This window comes from Pistacia vera, unplaced genomic scaffold (assembly GCF_008641045.1).
Source record: "Pistacia vera cultivar Batoury unplaced genomic scaffold, PisVer_v2 Contig137, whole genome shotgun sequence".
Classification (NCBI taxonomy): domain Eukaryota; kingdom Viridiplantae; phylum Streptophyta; class Magnoliopsida; order Sapindales; family Anacardiaceae; genus Pistacia; species Pistacia vera.
In genome coordinates this window covers 197850-215133 of record NW_022195434.1, presented here as the reverse complement: position 1 = coordinate 215133, position 17284 = coordinate 197850, and positions in this window count along the sequence as shown.

Sequence of the window (17284 nt, the reverse complement as noted above, 5' to 3'; positions counted from 1 at the left end):
AATTATTAGCACAACCATCTAACAACTTCTTATAACAACAATAACAAATCTCAGAACTCTGTAAGAATAACATGCACTTTAATCAAAGTTAAAATCGATGACAAATTAATTAGACCAGTGTAAAATAAAAAACAACATTGTCATTGTAACTAAAGAAAATTTACTTTGCTTATCTCAACTTCAGTCAACAAGAAAAGACGGATGTGGAAAACGTGACAAATGGAGTGGGACAAATTCCTTTAATGCTAAAACTGACAGAGAAAACCCTAAATCCCCAAATTTACTTCAAGTAAAATACAGAACATTAAATCCGCATATTTACTTTAAATATCAACAACATTTTAAACAACAACATTTTTCATCACTTACGAATTTTACAAAGCCAAAACAACAATGCATTGTAAAATTTAATATTACCATTTCAGCTGAACAATGTTACTATAACTTAACATAAAAGTATAAAAGAAGGGAAAATCAAAGATTCCTTCAAAATCTCACTATCAAATGCTAAACCTGACAATACAAATGAATTTGACACTAACAATTACAAAATCAATAGAATTTCAAATTCAATAATATAAGCAATAATGATTCCATACATAAAATAACATGAATTGGAAACAGTATATTGAAAATAGAGAAATTCTTATAATTTAATTGTAACAACGTAATTGATAGATAAAATACTCAATTGTTTATTACTTTGAAACCACTTCATTTCAAAATAACATTAATGGGCAACAAAAGATCAACTTGAAGCAACAGAAAGTGAAATTTTACCATATGTACATAATTATGCAAACAGATAATACTTTTCCCATGGGAGAAGATCATCATGCAAGTATTACAATGTTCACGACCTAAAATGAAAGCGGTAGGAGGATGACAACCTAAAACACAACGGATCGATTCTATATATGCTTATTCAATAACATATTATGTAGATATTACATACAAGCAAAACAAAATGTTAAAATTACAGTCTCTACAGTGTTCTAATCAAAGAGCAAGAGACCTTGCCTCATCCATTTTCCATAGGCCTTCCTCATACTTGTACCACCTCATAAAGCCTTCATCACTTCGAGTATGCTGGCACATGATGCACGAGGGCTCAGTACATGTTAAGAACTCACATAATCGAGCAGCCGTCTGCAAGATAATTTTATCTAGCTTCTTGATAATTTTTTCGGGGATCAATGGAGGAAGCAATGGACCTTCTATAAGAAGGCAATGTGATATGTTGAAGACTTCTAGGTTTTGTAGGTCATCCAATATAAGCATTAGGGCATCCTTAACTATCACTGAGCATCTCAAGCTCAAAATCCTCAAATTTGGAAGAAATTTGGCTATCGTAAAAGCAAAGAGAACGTCAAAAGGACCCATAACCTTGAGTCACTAAAGTTCTTGCAATTTAGGGCTATTTCCTCTATAAGATAAGGTGGATTTACTATACTAGGCATTGTCACGGATTGAAGACATCTCCATGTATGAATGGCCTTGCAAATTACAACCTTCTTTATTCTGTTCCAAGTTGGCATAACGAGATGCCTCGGCTGGGGGCACCTGCAGACAACAATATATGGTGGGTTACTTCCTAATTCATTGTACGAAAAAGAAAATTAAAGATGATGATCACTAGTACCAAAGGCAATGCCAAAGACTCAGTCAATAAACAGGGAGAATAAAAAAAATTACCTTTCAGCAAGGTTTTACACAAAAATATAAAAAAAAATTACCTTTCAGCAATATAAGTAAATTGTTCATCCCTTACATACAAATTGAAGTGAAAAATCAAGGTTCTTATGTATCCCCGGCTCAGACTCAACAAACAAGTCAATGTCTTATCAAAACACTCATCCACATAAACATATGGCTCTAATGGGATTTTGATGAAATTTGATCTCAACATTGACAAATCAAGAGTTTTCCAAAGCAAAAGATCACAGCAAGCTGAACGCCATGAATTACAAATGTGAGCAATCCCTGTAGTCAATTGGAAGAAATCAAAAAATAGGAAGATTTTCACCTGTTAGTGTCCAGATCCTCCCATCTTCTTATAGCAAAGGCACCCTCTTTCATTTGACTAGTTGCCCAATTATCTCATAGAACTTTCAGAGCATCAACACACTTGCATAACATATCCACATAATCCATGTACAATACACAAAATATCATTCAAGACATTAATTTATATGAATTTAAAAAGATTCGTACTAATCGAATGTATCAAATACTTAATATACCTACGTACAGATATAATGCAAACCGTTTACATTTAAAATAAATTAATACTTAACATTAAACGATTATGACCTAAAAAGTTTATATTCATTGACTAGAATAATCAATTTTTCTCGGCAACGGTATCTGATATATAACAAAATCAAATAATTAATGTTCAACAAAATAAAAATACCATCATTAATTTACAAAAATACTAAAAACGAGATTCAAATAACAACACTAACTCTCATTAATAATTAACACAATATTATCTACCAAATCCAAACACATAGAAAACTGTTCACTATCCAATATCTACACAAAAATTATATAAACCACTAAGATCGTAACAAAATTATAATTTCCATATACTTACACCAAAAAAAAGCCACTAAAACATCATGATTCCTTACAAAAGAACGAAAACACAACCCACAAATCTATTACAATTACCATCACAAATTGTGCAATGAATCATTGCAAAAGCAATTCAAAATAACACACCACTCTTTAAGCAATACGGTTGACATAAGTTTTACTAATATCATCATGTTTCGTTAATCTGTTCATTTCATTGTTTTGTTAGTCATACAGAAAACCGTATTTTGACTCCCAACAATTGAAACGGATTATGCCGAATCACTTGTGTCTTTAGTTCTTAACAGTTTTTTAATACATAAAAACCAATATACATGTTATAATCGATATTTAACTGAACCATATTTTTCACACTTTTTTATTGTTAACTTCTTGATCATATGGATAATGATATTATGATTACCAACTGTTGAAACTATTATTTACACTTTTTTGTTGTTGTGGATATTGTGTTTGGAAAACACTTTTTTTTTTTTTTATTGTGGATCTTGTGTCTGAAAACCATTATTTACCTTACAATTTACAGGTGCAAATCTCTAAATGAACAAACAAACGTAAATGTAGAAGAAACATATTCAAACAATGACACAAACTACTAGCAATAACAATGGCAAGGCTTTCGATTCTTAAGATCCTTGCAGAAGCAGAAAATAAGCATGCTTCACTACTGCTTGGAACACATTTGTTCTTCATGGAACATGATAGTAATAGAGGATTACAACTACTTATTGCATCTTGCAAACAAAATAACAAGCAAGCAATGTATCAAATCGTCGTTGCTCTAATCACTATGCACGACAGTAGAGGTGTAAAAATTCAAATGAAATTAGTGAAACTAACCAATTAATTCCACAAACTAAAAAATTGCAGGGAAGTGTTCAAGTCCATGACTCCAACTATGACAATTCTCATTAAAAGGAGAATATTTTGGATTTGCGACAAAGAAGATCAAAATCATATACATTGGGATAGATCAACGTCGTTAGAAAATATCACATGTCCAAGATGTAACGTAGGTTACCAAATAGTATGTATGAAATATAATTTTTAATGAGTTCCTTATATGATTTATTACACATGTAAAAATTTAATTGCTTTTTAATTTATTCTGAAAATAGAAATTAAAACTCATTGGATTGCCTACACATGTTTGACAAACATCAATCTAAATATATTATGATGTAAATTGTGGAATATTCATATTTTTCAAACTTATGAGTTATGTGTGCACAACAGTTATGTGTGCACACTAGTTGCCAGACTTGTGTCTTGGCTTGTTTCGTTTTGAGTGTGTGTACACGACAGGTTATGCTTACACTCTCGCATCAGACATTTGCAACCCAACACGAGCTTGACTGAAAAAGTGAAAAAGGTATTGTTTATCCTTTTCTCTCACTTTTTAGGACCTTTTTACATGTGTCATAACATCCTTGAGTGGTCCTAAGGAATAAAGTATTTTTCCCAATTTGCTTTGTGGTCCAAACCAAAAGGAAGGAAAACTTTCCTTATTTGGACAAACATGCGTCAGTCCCTTGTTGGCTGACTTGGCACTATATTGTTGAGTAAGAAATCAGTAACGCCCCACTTGAAGTACATGTTTATTGATTTACCCTCATTTGAGTTTGTATGTTGTTAATTTTTTGGTTTGGTTGAGTGGTTGCCCTGAAAATTGTAAAGACTTGGTGAAATCTTGATGTTACAGTCTTCGCCGGGGTGAAGAAGAAGCTTCTCCGCGGCGAAGAGGTGCTACAACCCACGGTGTAACTGCTGTAAGTTTTCGCCGGGGCAAAGAAATAGCTTCGCTGCGGCGAAGACTCGGCTGAAAATTTTCTTGAGTTCTTAGAGAATTCTTCCTTTGGGGCACAATGACCATTTTACCCCTAATTAGCAGAAAAAGTGGGGATTGAAATGCAAGGAAATTGCATGGAGAATAGTTTTTTTTGTTTTGTATTTGCAAAGAATTAAAGGACAAAGATGGAATTCCTAAGAAAGAGTAAGGGTAAGATGGGAAAGAGGGGAGAAAATATGAGATATTAAAGGTTTAGTTTTAGAAAACCTTCTCATTTCTTTCTTTCCACCTCCTCTTTCATCCTTCAATTCTCTCAAATTTTTATTCAATTTTTTAAGGATTTTTGGAGGGTTTTTGACTAGAAGTTGATACAAGTTGATCCTAAGCACTTAAAGGTAAGAATCCTTACTCTATATGTGAATTTTATTGGTGTAAGAGTAGGATACTTATTGAGTTTGTGTTTAAGGTTTAAGAGAAAGTATCAAGCCATCAAGAGTGGAGAGCTTAAGTGGATTCTACTTGAGTTTAAGGTAATTAAATCCACTTTAGTGTGATTTGCATGATTGAATGATGTGTAGAGATTTCTATATGATTTAATTGATTGAATTTTTATGTTTGTCATGTATTGATGGATTTATGAATGAGTTTATTGTTGTTTATGAAGAGAATTCCACCATGAAAATGGTGGATTGTGTTGATAAAAGTTGGTAGAAGTATGGATAGAATTGAAAGAATTTTGAGAGGAATATTTAAAGTGTATTTTCTTTGCAGGATGTATGATGAATTAAAGGAGTTGAACTCCAATTTTGGATGGTTAAAAAAGAAGTAGAATTATAGTAAGAGTAGAGTTTATGTATGCACACATATTGTTTGATGAAATGCCTAAAAGAAGCATGAGTAGAAGTAGAGAACCTTACTTTATGCAACATAGCATATTTGCATTTCATGAATGCATATAAGAAAGATTCTAGGCATGAACCATCCATATGCATATGTTTATTTGAATAATCACCTAAGAAAGAAATATGAGAAATGAGAAAGAAACACTCTAAGAATAGAGATAAAGAAAAGAACTAATTCTCTTAGAATAAGAGAAGGAAAGAGTTAACACTAGAGAAGTGCTAAAGAAGAGAAAAGAGAATAGGTTGTGTGATGGAGAGCCCGTGAGTGTAGAAATTAACCACATGTAACCGCCATGAGAGAGCGGTATCCGCCATGAGAGAGCGGAATGAGAATGAGAAAAATAATTCGTATAGCCGTGAAAATACATGTGGGTGAGGGCTATACACGAGAAAGAGTACACTCACATAACTAAGGGTTCCGAATCCATGCATCAAACAAGACCGATCGGCGAAGAATGAGAAAGAATAGAAAGAGAAGAAAAGAGAGAAATGCATTGTTATGATTAGTGCATATGCATCCTATCCATGCATGTTATTATGAGATTCTCCATGGGTGATGAGAATAGAAAGAAAGAAAAGAATAGTGAGAGCTAGAAGTAGAGTAAGAAAAGAATTGAAGAGTAATACACGGGGTGTAACGCCTCGCATGAGGTACGTATTTAAGATTTGCTGTATTACTTAAAAGTTCATTGATTCAGTTTCAATTGAGTTTGTATATTGTAGTGGTTAAGTATTTGCTTTGAAATTGGTTGAGATTTGGTGAATTTTGGAAATCCAATCTTCGCCGGGGCGAAGGAGAATCTTCGCTGCGGCGATGAGGTGCTCACGCCCCGCGTAGGTTCTGCCCTATTTCGCCGGGGCGAGGAAAGTTCTTCGTCGCGGCGACAGCCATGAAAATGTTTCTTGAGTTTTCTAGAAATTCTTCTTTGGGGCATAATGACATTCTACCCCTAATTAGTAGAAAAAGTGGGGAGTAAAATGTAAGGAAATTAAGTAGAGAATGTGTTGGTAATAAGGGTGTTTTTGCAAAGAATCAAAGGATATGATGGAATTTCCAAGGAAGAGCAAGGGCAAAATGGGAAATGATGTTTTATATATGAGTTAAAAAGAGTTAAAGTGTAGAGAAACCTTTTTTCATCCATTTCCCCCCGCCATAACCATTCTCTAACTTCTCTCAATTTCCATCCAATCTTCAGATTTCCAAGGACTTTTTGAGTATTTTGAGTAGATTTTAATCTAAAGCATCCTAGGTAAGGATTCTTGCTTTAGATGAGAGTTTTAGTAGTTTTGGTTAAAGCTTATTTTTTTTGTTTAAAGTTGTAGAGAGAAATCAAGCTACAAGGAAAGGAAAAGTGTTAGAGAAGCTTTTTCCTCACAAGGTAAGTAAATCACCAAGTTGTTTTGAATAAGTTTTGAGTAGAATTATTTTAACTATGTATGTATATGTTATACCTACTGAAATTGAGATAAGATGTGTGCTTAGTCTTTGTAGTTGGGTAATTAAATTTGAAAAAGTTTTTTTTGAGTGTGATGGAAATGGAGTTGAGATGAAGTTGAGGGATTTGTGTAAACTTTTGGAAGTGTTTTCTGTAGGCTATGAGTATTGAGGGAGTTTTCCCCCATTTTGGATGGTGGAGAAGAGTATAGTAGTAACGTTAGTAGAGTGTTTTTATGCACATGAGTTGTTGATGAAATGCCTAGGTGAATCTGCCCTGTCACGCCGTGACTTTCTAAGTATTTTTGGGCATTTACGGATTGAACTGGGCTGAGACCAAAATAAAAGTTGTAGCCCTGTGTTTAAGCTTTAAAACGAGACCAAAACCATAGCAATCAATATTATAACGCAAGTTATTCCCTTTTTAGTGCAACTGTGCAGAATGACGTTTTGAGAAATCTTGATTTGGCATTTCATAAGTGCTTAGTGTATGAGTTGCCTATACACATTTTTTCTATCACTAAAAGTAGCTTGAGACATATAGTAGAGAATGTAAGTATAGTATTTAAGATAAGAGTAGATAAGAGAGTATGAGATAGAGAAGAAGAAAGATAGAGTTTGCATGGGGAACCCTGAGTAATGGGTAGAGTTTCCCGCATGTACGCCGCATTGAGAGAGCGGCATGAGTAAGAGAAGAAAAAAAAGTGTGTAGCCCGTGAGAGTGCAGTGGATGAGGGCTATACCCGAGTACCCGAGAGAGAGATTATACACTCACATGGCCAAGGGTTCCAAATCCATGCATAACCGAGTCCGATGGTAATGAGTGAAGTCACTTAGAGTGGAGAGAGTCCCGGCCGTGCCTCCGGTAGATGAGGCCGTGACTACTAAAGAGAGTTAGTAAAAGAGTTATGAGAAAGAGAAAGTAGTGAGAAGTATAAGAAAGAATAATGAGAATGTAAGGAAAGAATAGAGAGAAATAGTTACGGGATAGATGTGTAGAGATTTACTTACTAAGCATTAGTTGTGCTCACCCCGTTGTTTTTCATGTTTTGGGATCAGGTGAGGACACGGTCGGATGGGCGTGGTAGCGAGGAAATGGCTACACTGTCCACCCTGTTTTGATGTTTTGTACATGACACAACTTTTTGTATTTATAGGATATATATATTTAATAAAAAAAATTTGGGCCCACCTTTTTATGTTATTTTATATGTATTTTATTATGTACATGTTTATGAGTATTTGAGTGAAAGGCTATTACATTTTGGTATCAGAGCCGAGATTTTGGGATTTGACAGTGGGCCATTCTCTAGCCACGACTCCAATAGCCGATGTGTAAGTTAATTCTTTCCTTACTTTAAGTGTGTTCTAAATTGATCAAGTTTGGTTGTTTTGTAGATAAGCGTAGTAAAGGAGAAAGGGTAAGATGTGGGAAGGAGAATCCTCTAACCCACCCAACCAACTCCCCTACCCTTGATGAGACAATGATTCGAACAATTGTTCAGCAGGTATTAGCAGAGAGTCAGGGGAGAGTTGGTGAGAGAACCGAGACCCCTGTAGAAGTACTGCCCACAAGACTAGAGCGAGAAGGCCAGTACCTCAGACAGTACAGACTCGGGGTATCAATTCAGGGGCTTGCAAACCACACCAGCCGCCAGATTTAGAGGTTAGAGACCCTTAGCAGAGGAGTGGTTTAAGTCCTTAGAGCAGACGGGCACTGTTTCCTATGAATGATAGAGAGAGGATCAGATATGCCAGTTTCTTATTTAAGGATGCCCGAATTTGGTGGGAAATGGAGGAGACTCTGATATGGCCTCGTGACCGAGAAGAATTAGAAGATTGTTTGAGGCGAGTACCGAACAGAAGATCGAGTACATGAGAAAGTCCAAGAGTTTATTCACTAAGGCAGGGGACTAGTACGGTGAAAATATTCAGTCAGATTCAACTCCTTTGCTCGTTTCACACCCGAATGTGTATCACCGGAGTTAAGGAGAATAAGTTTGTGCAAGGGTTAGATCAGATATTGCCGAGATGTTATGACAGAGCGAGCCCCCTCATACCTACAGTGAAGTTAGCAAGGGCTTTAAGGGCAAATTTATGTAAAAATATTTGGCAGAAGGGTTATCTCCACGGTACCTAGTGAACCTTCCATTATTTTACAGAGGGAGAGAGTAGATGTTACAAGGAACAGAGATGTAGGCCAAGAAGAAGTTCCAACCAAGAAAGAATAGAAGAGATTGGCAGAACAAGCGGCCCAGGACAGAAGGGTTTCCCCCTTGTGCTAAATGTGGGAGGAACCATTCAGGAGAGTGTTTGAGGGACAGAAATGTATGTTACAGGTGCCGACAGTCAGGGCATCTGATGAGAGATTGTAAAGCTCCTCTTCCACCACCAGCACAGAGTTCTAGAGGTACTACCAACGCCAGAGTTTTTACAGTGGCACAAGGTGAAGCCGAGGCCAGTCCATCAGCTGTAACTGGTCAGTTGTTATTCCATGCTGTTTCCTTATATGTTTTAACTGATTCTGGGGCCACCCATTCTTTTATTTCTCATGGAATGATCAAGAGATTAGGTTTGAAACCTATTAAAGTGAGTCAACCTATTAAGATAGAGTTACCTGATGGAGTGAGTGTGTTGACTCAAGAAATGTTATTGGGAGAATCCGTAGTGATCCATGGACGAGAGTTAGTAGTTGATTTAATAGTTTTTGATATGCTTGACTTTGATGTGATATTAGGCATGGATTTCCTAAGGAGGTATGGAGTAGAGATTGATTGTCGGAAGAAGAAAGCGAGATTTAATCTCGATAGTGGAGATAAATTTAGCTTTGGAGAGGGCCATCAGTTGAGTATGTTGATTAGTAGAGTAAAAGCTAGAAAGATGTTGAGGAAGGGGTGTTCTGGATATATTGCTCATGTAGTACAGAGTGGTGATTTTCCACAGCCAGATATTCAGAGGGTGCAGATAGTTCGAGAATTTTTAGATGTTTTTCCGGAAGACTTACCAGGTTTGCCACCGGAAAGAGAGGTTGAGTTTAGTATTGAACTAGCACCAGTAACAGCACCTATATCTAAAGCCCCTTACCGAATGGCCCCAACAGAGCTTCAAGAATTAAAGAAGCAACTCCAAGAGCTTTTAGATAAAGGTTTTATCCGACCAAGTTATTCTCCCTAGGGAGCTCCAATTCTATTTGTTAAGAAGAAGGATGGGACATTACGGATGTGTATTGATTACAGAGAGTTGAATAAGGTGACAGTAAAGAATAAGTACCTGCTACCTCGGATAAATGATTTGTTCGATCAATTGAAGGGAGCAGCAGTATTCTCCAAGATCGATTTGAGGTCAAGGTACCATCAGGTAAGAGTAGCTGAGCAGAATATAGCGAAGACTGCTTTCCGTACAAGGTATGGGCACTATGAATTTGTAGTGATGCCATTTGGCTTGACGAATGCCCCAGCCGTTTTTATGGACTTGATGAATAGAGTATTTCATGACTGTCTAGATCAATTCATTGTGGTGTTCATTGATGATATTCTAGTTTATTCCAAATCGAGAAAAGAGCATGAGGAACATTTGAGAATAGTGTTGCAACTATTGAGAGAAAGGCAGTTGTACGCTAAATTTTCTAAGTATGAGTTTTGGCTCGATCAAGTAATCTTTCTGGGCCATACTATGTCTAAGGAGGGGATTTCAGTGGATTCAAGCAAGATAAAGGCAATCCTTGAATGGCAGAGGCCGAAGACAGTAAAGAAGGTTAGAAGTTTCTTAGGCCTGGCAGGTTACTACAGACGATTTGTTGAGGGGTTCGCCTAGTTGGCTAAACCATTGATAGCTCTTACCAAACAGAAGACTCCTTTCATATGGTCAGAAGCTTGTGAAGAATGTTTTCAAGAGTTGAAAAAGAGGTTCACATCAGCTCCAGTGTTAGTGTTACCACAGGAAGGTGTAGACTATGATATTTATACGGATGCCTCTTTGCAAGGACTTGGTGCTGTGTTAAGGCAGTTAGGTAGGGTGATAACATATGCCTCTCGGCAGTTGAAAGAGTATGAGACAAGATACCCTACGCATGACTTAGAGTTGGTAGCCGTGGTCTTTGCATTAAAGATTTGGAGGCATTACCTTTATGGTGCCAAGAGTAATATCTACACCGATCATAAGAGTTTAAAGTATTTCTTTACTCAAAAGGAGTTGAACATGAGACAGAGAAGGTTGTTAGAGCTGGTTAAGGATTATGAGTGTGAGATTAAGTATCAACCAGGGAAAGCCAACGTAGTAGCCGATGCCTTGAGTAGAAAAGCTTATTTGTCCTGGCTCACTAGGCAGAAAGAGTTGATAGAAGAGTTGTGTAAAGAGCAAATTAAAGTGATTCCGGGAAGGATTGCCAGGTTAGAGATTCAGTCTACTTTATTGGAGGAAATTAGAGAAAAACAAATGGCTCATGAGTGGTGTCAGAAAGTAGTGCAGCTAGTGCTTGAGGGCAAGACAGTGGAGTTCCACGTAGTTGATGGTGTCCTCTATTTCAGAAATCGGTTGTGCATTCCTCCGAATAATGAGTTGAAAAAGAGAATTCTTTTAGAGGCTCATGACACACCGTACACTGCTCATCCTGGAGCAAGCAAGATGTACCAAGATGTAAAGAGAGGCTATTGGTGGCCAGGTATGAAGAAAGACATAGCAGAGTTTGTAACTAAATGTCTGACATGTCAACAGGTGAAAGCAGAACACCAAAGGCCGTCAGGGTTGCTTCAGCCACTTAGTATTCTGTAGTGAAAATGGGATAGTATTTCAATGGATTTCATCACAGGTCTCCTTAGGGTACAGAGAGGTTATAATGCTATATGGGTGATTGTGGATAGATTAACTAAGTCCGCCCATTTTCTTCCAGTAAAGGAGAGTACCACCTCGGATCAGTTGGCTCAAATTTATGTGAAAGAGATAGTCAGGTTGCATGGTGTACCCAAGATCATAGTGTCAGACAGGGATTCTAGATTTGTTTCAGGTTTCTGGGTGAGTTTACAGAGGAATATGGGTACCCGTTTGGCATTTAGTACTACCGATCATCCTCAGACGGATGGCCAAACAGAGAGAACAAATCAGGTGCTTGAGGATATGCTGAGAGCTTGCTGTATGGATTATAGAATGTCCTGGCATGAAATGTTACCATCGGTGGAGTTTGCTTACAACAACAGTTATCAGTCTACGATTAAGATGGTGCCTTATGAGGCTTTGTATGGTAGACGATGCAGGTCTCCACTACATTGGGATGAGATCGGTGAAAAAGATGAGTTACGTACCACTCTTGGGCCAGAGATGACTCAGAAGATGATAGAGGATGTAAGATTAATCAGGAACAGAATGAAACAAGCCCAAGATCGACAGAAAAGTTATGCCGATTTAAAGAGGAAAGAAGTGGAGTTTCAAGTGGGTGATAAAGTATTTCTGAGAGTTTCCCCCTATAAACGAGTAATGCGCTTTGGGAGCAAAGGAAAGTTAGCACCGAGATTCATAGGTCCATTTGAAATATTGCAACCAGTGGGTAAAGTTGCATACAAATTGGCACTTCCCCCTAGTATGGACAAGGTGCATAATGTGTTCCATGTCTCATTGCTACGAAACTATGTAAGTGATCCCTCCCATATTCTGAGTATAGAGGATGTTGAGTTATCAGAGAACCTTGTGTATGAGGAACGTCCAGTACAGATTCCAGATCGAAGGATTAAAGAACTCCGAAACAAGAGTATTCCGCTAGTGAAGATCCTTTGGAGGAATCACAAGGTAGAAGAAGCGACATGAGAGGTAGAACGAGACATGCAAATTCGCTTTCCAGAGTTATTTATGTGAATTTCGAGGACGAAATTCTTTTAAGGGGGGAAGAATTGTAACGCCCCGCTTGAGGTACGTATTTAAGATTTGCCGTAATACTTAAAAGTTCATTGATTCAGTTTCAATTGAGTTTGTATGTTGTGTTGGTTAAGAATTTGCTTTGAAATTGGTTGAGATTTGGTGAATTTTGGAAATCCAATCTTCACCGGGGCGAAGGAGAATCTTCGCCGCTGCGATGAGGTGCTGCACCTACGGGTAGGTTCCGCCCTGTTTCGCCGGGGCGACGGAAAGTTCTTCGTCGCGGCGACGAGCCTAATAAAATGTTTCTTGAGTTTTCTAGAGAATTCTTCCTTTGGGGCACAATGACCATTCTAACCCTAATTAGTAGAAAAAGTGGCGAGTAAAATGTAAGGAAATTTAGTAGAGAATGTGTTGGTAATAAGGGTGTTTTTGCAAAGAATCAAAGGATATGGATGGAATTTCCAAGGAAGAGCAAGGGCAAAATGGGAAATGATGGTTATAATATGAGTTAAAAAGAGTTAAAGTGTAGAGAAACCTTTTATTCATTCATTTCCACTGCCATAACCATTCTCTAACTTCTCTCAATTCTCCATCCAATCTTCCAAGATTTCCAAGGACTTTTTGAGTAGTTTTGAGTAGATTTTTAATCTAAAGCATCCTTAGGTAAGGATTCTTGCTTTAGATGAGAGTTTTAGTTGTTTTGGTTAAAGTCTTATGTTGTTGTTGTTGTTTAAAGTTGTAGAGAGGAATCAAGCTACTAAAGGAAAGGAAAAGTGTTAGAGAAGCTATTCCCTCACAAGGTAAGTAAATCCAACCAAGTTGAGTTTTGAATAAGCTTTGAGTAGAGATTTATTTTAACTATGTATGTATATGTTATACCTACTGAAAATTGAGATGAGATGTGTGCTTAGTCCTAGTTGTTGGGTATGATTAAATTATGAGAAGTATTTTTTTTAATGTGTGATGAGAGAGTGAAATTGAGTTGAAGTTGGAGGAGTTGTGCATGAATATTTTTGGGAGTGTTTTCTTTGGCAGGAACTATGACTGTATGAGGGAGTTTTCCTCCCATTTTGGATGATTAAAGAGAAGAGTATAGTTATAGATAAGTAGAGCTTGGGTATGCACATGAGTTGTTTGAGGAAATGCCTAGGTGAAATCTGCCCTGTCACAGCCGTGACTTTCTAAGTGAATTTTGGGCATTTTATGGATTGAACTGGGCTGAGACCAAACCATCAAAGTTGTAGCCCTGTGTTTAAGCTTTAAAACGAGACCAAAACTTTTGCAATCTTATATGTATAACGCAAGTTATGCCCTTTTTAGTGTGACCTGTGCAGAATGACGGTTTTGAGGAAATCTTGTATTTGGCATTTCGTAAGTGCATTAGTGAGTATGAGCTTTCTATACACATTTGTTTATACACTCAAGTAGTAGCTTGAGACATAGTAGAGAATTTGAGTATAAGTTATTTTAAGAGTTAAGAGAAAGAGAATAGAGTAGGTTGTGCGATAGGAAACCCGTGAGTAATGGGTAGAGTTTCCCGCATGTACGCCGCATTGAGAGAGCGGCATGAGTATGAGAGAGATAAAAGTGATGTAGCCCGTGAGAGTGCATGCGGATGAGGGCTATACCCGAGTACCCAAGAGAGAGATTATACACTCAAATGGCCAAGGGTTCCGAATCCATGCATAACCAAGTCCGATCGGTTAAAATGAGTAGAAGTCACGTAGAGTAGGAGCGAGTCCCGGTCGTGCCTCCGGTAAGATGAGGCCGTGACTACTAAAGAGAGTTAGTAAAAAGATTGTGAGAAAGAGAGAGTAGTGAGAAGTATAAAGAGAGAGTAAATGAGAATTGTAAGGAAAGAATTAGAGAGAGATAGTTACGGGGATAGATGTGTAGAGGATTTACTTACTGAGCATTAGTTGTGCTCACCCCGTTGTTTTTCATGTTTTGTAGGATCTAGGTGAGGACACGGTCAGATGGGCGTTAGGAAATGGCTCCACTGTCCACCCTGTTTTGATGTTTTGTACATGATACAACTTTTTGTATTTAAAGAATGTATATATTTAATAAAAGAAAAATTTGGGCCCACCCTTTTTATGTTATTTTATATGTATTTTATTATGTACATGTTTTATGAGTATTTGAGTGAAAAGCGGCTATTACAATGGGGCTTCTATAACTCAAGTTATAGCCCAATTACTGACTTGTGCCAAAGCTGAGACGGGATTGGATCTTCTGACTTCAATGTAAACTTTGAAAGCACAAATCTACTAGGATTAGAACGTTTGAGCCCAATTTAGAAAGCTCAGGACATCTACTTCAAACCTCAAGAAGACCTCTTTCTCATTCTTGAACTCTAAGATTGTCAAAGTCTCCACTGAACCTTTAGAAGTCGAATTTCCCAATGGCTGAAAACTGCACATTATGCTCCACTTTCATTCGCATGCCTCCATTCCTTTCCTAATTCACAAAATATATTAATTAGCTCAATTAATCACAAAATATATCACAAAGATTAGTATAAAGGGATTGAAAATATCAATCATTGAACACGTATCACAAAGAATGTTTAATGACCTAAGGACTCGTCAGGAAAACCAAGTTATGGGAGTAGTTAACTCCCCATTCTCGGAGAAGGTGTGCCAGAATCTTTTACCCCAAGGATTCAAAGCTTCGAACATCAAGTTTTGAGGAAGAGATGACCCTAGGGATCACTTTGACGCTTTTAAGGACCTGATGGAGTGGCACCAAGTCTGTTATCAACAACATACTAAGAAGTTTTTCAACTTGAAAGTGAGAAACCAAGATTTCAAGATAGGAAATCTTGTTCTAAGGAAAATCATGCCCAGTGAAAATGATGCAAAATTGGGGCCTTAAGGCCAAAATGGGAAAGGCCATTCCAGATATCTGAGAAGATCGCACCAGGAACTTTCCACCTAGAATGTCTGTATGGTACAACAGTCTTGCGAGCATGGAATGTCGAACATCTTCGGAGTTACTATCAACAGCTTATCGATGTACTTTGCAGTTTTTCAGTTTGATTTGTAATGCCAATCATGGCCCTCGTTCGGATAATGAATTTCATTACTACTCAAACTACATCTAAATCCTGCTTGTTATAAATTTTGTTTGCTGTAAATTGTGTATAAATCTATGTAAAGTCCTAGAGTACCCGTGATTCAAGGACGAAGATGATGTTGCAAAAATTGGAAGTTTCCCACTCAAGAAGCCAATCTACTTGTAACTTAAAGAATTCTTTAGGAGGAACAACGTCACCAAAACTTTTTTTTGGGGGGGGGGGGGGGTGGGTGGTGCTGCTCAAACAAAAATCGAAGTCAACACATTGAGGAGGGTTCAAAAATTCCTTGATGATAAAGACTTGAGGCTAACCCATAACTAAAACTAGATGGCATCCCCACACCAATTTGAAGTTCAAGAAACAAATTATCATTGTAACTCAAAGGCCGAGCTCCAAGTGCTCACAAAAACAACTTGTACACTACAAACGGGTTAGAGAAATAACTTTGGATAGCCAACATCGCAGGAAAAGAAAGCAAGCCAAACAAAACTTAGAACATTCTAAGTCAAGCGTTTCAAGCTCGTAGTGGCACACACAAGCAACAGCAAAACGTGAAACATGAAAGTAAGTCAACTCGATTCAGTAAAAATACTTCTTTTACTAATGTAGTTTAAGTACATCTTGACCAAAAAAAAAGAAAAAAAAGGCAAAAGTCTAAGCAAAGGGCCAAGGCGTGTGATCTAGGCTACTATTGGGATGGCCAAGACAGCCCCAACTCCGATAGTAGGAGCAATCTTATTGGTAGGGTCTGCAAGAGGGTCATCAGCGACTATTTCCTCGACTGCAGGAGCATCAAGCTGGGGTAGCCTTTTCACTAGTAATTCCACTAGAGGGATTGACCTTGTCAACATTAGAGGTGCCCTCGCCATCTTCATTGCCTTCGGGACAAGGAGAGTCTGTGTAAACAAAATGCTAGCCTGTAGCTTCAGCGTTGAACCTTTCTACCTCAAACTAATAATTTCAAGGTACAAAGGAGAAATCCATGTTGCGGTGGGTCTCCCACATGAGTGCATGTTAACAGAGAGTTCCCATGCCTTTTCTTTGCCTGCCATTTTCTCTCTCTCAAGCTCCTACCTAAATCAAGCCATCTCCTTACAAAAAAGGATTCCATGCTCCTGGGACATCTGCAACTCTTTCTTCCACTCTTTCAACTTGGTCTTTACATTCTTCAGTTTGAGCGTCGCAATATTGGCCACCTTCTCCACTTTAGCTTTCAAGGAACACATTAAGTTTTTGTCTATAAAGGCCTACTCCTTGGCGGCTCCATATTAGCAGAGCTTATCTTCAAACTCTTGCTCCTTGGTGTAAGTAAATGATCAGATTCGCACAGCAGAAAAACAAAAATAATTTAAAACGAATTGATCATTACTCTAAATCCAAAATCCGAGCAATGATTATAACGTTTACATGTTAAAATAAAATCTGTGTAAAAACAAATCCATACAAGGATTTAGAATACATTACCAACGTTTGGAGGCTCCTTCAATATCTCTTATTTGATCTTGATTCCGATTCAAAATAGAATCGCACTCACATCGTCCACACAAAGATAATCCATGGAACCTTTGTATTGTTTTGCTAGAACACTAAAAGGCTTCAAGAATCAAGAATCAAAGAAGAGAAAAAATGTA